This window comes from Colobus angolensis, unplaced genomic scaffold (genome assembly GCF_000951035.1).
Source record: "Colobus angolensis palliatus isolate OR3802 unplaced genomic scaffold, Cang.pa_1.0 Scaffold41, whole genome shotgun sequence".
NCBI lineage: Eukaryota > Metazoa > Chordata > Mammalia > Primates > Cercopithecidae > Colobus > Colobus angolensis.
Genome location: NW_012117488.1, coordinates 14743280 through 14746962, shown reverse-complemented (window position 1 = coordinate 14746962; position 3683 = coordinate 14743280).

Genomic DNA, 3683 nt, shown 5'->3' with positions numbered 1-3683 from the left:
TAAAATATATATTTTGAAATGGAGTCTTGATCTGTTGCCCAGACTGGAGTGCAGTTGTGTGATCTTGGCTCACAGAAAACCTCCACCTCCCAGGTTCAAGCAATTCTCTTGCCTCAGCCTCCCAGGTAGCTGGGAAGACAGGCAGGCACCACCATGACCAGCTAATTTTTGTATTTTTAGTAAGTCAGGGTTTTACCATGTTGGCCAGGCTTTGATCCGCCCACCTCAGCCTCCCAAAGTGCTGGGATTATAGGCATGAGCCACCGCATCCAGCCTGCCTCTGGGCATTTTGTCTTTCTCCCTCTGTCCCCACTCTCACATCCCACCTCACATGCACAAAACCTATTCCCTCCACCCTTCTTCTGTGCTTATTCTTGGAAAAAGACACAACAAACCCATGTAAACTCACGCTGGTGATAAGACTGTCACCTGCTCCCCAGCAAAGCCTAAGCTGTGGTCACAGTTACAAAGTCCAACGGAAATCCACACTTTCTGACTTTTGTCTGTTAAATACCAACCAGTGTGTGTTAAAATATTTTGTTCATGGGCAGCCTCTGGCCCACAAGACAGGGGAGAATGCCGTGTGACAACAGAAGGTGGGAGGGACCTGTCAGAAGCCAAGGAATGCCAAAGGTGACCAGCAAACCACCAGAAGTTAGGCTGAGTCAAGGAAGGGTCTTCCCCTGCAGGCGTCAGAGGGAGCACGACCCTGCCAACACCTTGATTTTGGACTCCTGGGCTCCAGAACTGGGAGACGATAGATTTATGTGGCTTTAAGCCATTCAGTTGGTGGTGTTTTGTCATGGCAGACCAGCAAACACACACAGATTTGGTACTTTATGTCCTCTGGCTGAAGGTCAGACTTTAAGAGGTCACAGGGAGGCATCTTTGTGTGCCATCTTGGAGGCCACCAGCTGGCAGGATGGCCCCAGTCACATGGCCTGCCATTGCAAGGAAGTCCCAGGGCATTCGGTCGTTGAGTGAGCGTGTGTCCCCAGGAGCCAGCAGAACATCTGGCATCACAAAGAGATCCAGAAGGGAGTTTGAATTCTGTTTTCTTGGATGCCACAGCTCTCTCTATGGACTCTGGCCCAGACTCTACTGGAGACTCACCTGCTGAGCCAGAATAAAAGTGCAGAAAGTACCCCCCAATCGCTGCCGCCCCCGAGCAAAGCAAGCCCATGGAGAGGGTGCTGCCTGAGACTCTGCCTGGCTGCACATGGACTCCTGCCCTCAGAATTGGCTCAGGGCTTTCGATAACAGGATTTCAAGGAGAATGTCTGGGTTTATGGAAGTAGGGCCTCTAGACTGATAGTGGCTGCTGCTTCTTAAAAACAAAAATCCTCTCTGAGCTACATTCTAACATCAAGTTAGCAGGCAGAACCATTTTAAGAGGACAGGGTAGGGCGCAGTGGCTCACACCAGTAATTCCAGCACTTTGGGAGCCCGAGGCAGTTGGATCACTTGAGGTCAGGAGTTCGAGACCAGCCTGGCTAACATGGTGGAACCCCCCCACCCCCATCTCCACTAAAAATACAAAAATTAGCTGGGCATGGAGGCGTGCGCCTGTAATCCCAGCTACTCGGGAGGCTGAGGCAGGAGAATTGCTTGAACCCAGGAGGCGGAGGTTGTAGTGAGCTGAGATCATGCCATTGCACTCCAGCCTGGGTGACAGAGCAAGAGACCATCTCAAAAAAAAAAAGAAAAGAAAAGAATTCCTTGCAGTTCCTTCTGGGCTTCCCCTCTGTGTTCCGTGATCTGCCATTCAGCTGGCATGGAAGCCAGACATGCCCAAGGGAGCCCTGGCTGCCTATGGCCGGTTCACTCCAGTGTACCCATGCTCACAGGTAACACAGACCCCTGCTGGACTGACGCTGCCCTTCAGAGCTCTCTGTGATAAGTGGTCCTTTCTTCCTACCCCTGTTCTGTTCCTTTGCTCTCCAGGGTTGGTTCATCACAGAGGTTCTCACACCAAACACAAAGCTTTAGATTAGGCAGGTTGTAAAAAAATATATGTGTGTGTGTATGTGTGTGTGCATGTGTATGCATGTGTGTGTGTATAAGCTGCAAAACTGCTATAGACATGCCACTGGGTGTATGCAACTTCCGCCTTCCTTCATGGCCACCTCTCCCTGGGGAGGTGCTTAGCCAGCTGTCTGACCAAAGACACGGTGCAATTTCAGAGGACTGCTGTTAGGATCGTCAAGTTTCAAATGGTGATACAGATCTGGATCTTCAGGGACCTTGGGAAAGGGGAAGTGAGGAGTATGAGCTTGTAGGAAGGCCCTGGGGAAGAAGGCACCAGCTTTCCGAGGGCCTTTCTTTCCTAATTAAAGACATAGCTCCCTGCCTACCCTCTACTTAAGTGCAGCCAGTGAGATGGCTTCTCTGCAGCCCTTAGAATAAAGGAGAAGAGGAAAACCAAAGCTTCCGAGAATGTTCCGCCTACCCCTCATGAAAATGCCAATGCATCCTATTGCTTGATAATGCTAGAAGTTAGCTCTATTTAAAGATCACAAAACCTTTTTCTTTTTTATACTTTTTTTTTTTTTTTTGAGACAGGGTTTCACTCTTGTCACCCAGGCTGGAGTGCAGTGGTGCGATCTCAGCTCACTGCAACTTCCACCTCCCAGATTCAGGCAATTCTTCTGCCTCAGCCTCCTGAGTAGTGGGGATTACAGGTGTGCACCACCAAGCCTGGCTAATTTTTATATTTTTAGTAGAGACAGGGTTTCACTATGTTGGCCAGGCTGGTCTTGAACTCCTGACCTCAAGCAATCTGCCTGACTTGGCCTCCCAAAGTGCTGGGATTACAGGCGTGAGCCACTATGCCCAGCTTTTTAAATTCTTTTTATCAAAGTAATATGCATACTTAGCCCAGGCTGGAGTATGGTGGCAAAATCATAGCTCATTGCAACCTTGAACTCCTGGGCTCAAGTGATCCTCCCACTTCAGCCTCTTGAGTAGCTAGGACTACAGGCATGCACCACCACACCCCGCTAATGTTTTTGTTTTGTTGTAGAGACAGGATCTCACTATATTTCCCCGGCTGGTCTTGAACTCCTGGCCTCAAGCAATTGTCTCACCCTAGCCTCCCAAAGTGCTGGGATTGCAAGCATGAGCTACCACGCTGTATAAAATTCTATTGAATAGTTCCACATATAGTAAAGCCACTTTCCCAACAGAGCATTTAAAAATCACTTCCATTCCCAGCATCTCTCACCACTAAGGGGTGGATTTGGGGGGTGAGTTTTACCTATCACCTGGACCTTTGTCCCTCGTTGATTTGGAACTGAGTGGGGAGGGAGGCAGCGCGACAGGCCTGCGTTTTGCAGGTGTGGGTTGTGGAGTACAGGCTGGCCTGCTGCTGACAGCTGGGGCAGTGACCATCTGGCACAGTGGTCCCTGGTTTTGGTAGTGGCTGTCACTCCCTTGGTGGCCATTTCCGAGTGCACTTAGGAACCTGTGTGGAAGCACAGTCTAGAGTCTCCCTCTTCAGGTCTCCCCATGAGTCCTGCAGCTGTAGATATTTCTTTTTTTATTTTCTTTTTCTTTTTTTGTTTTTTTGAGATGGAGTCTTGCACTGTCACCCAGGCTGGAGTGCAATGGTGCGATCTCGGCTCACTGCAACCTCCGTCTCTTGGGTTCAAGCGATTCTCCTGTCTCAGCCTTCCAAGTAGCTG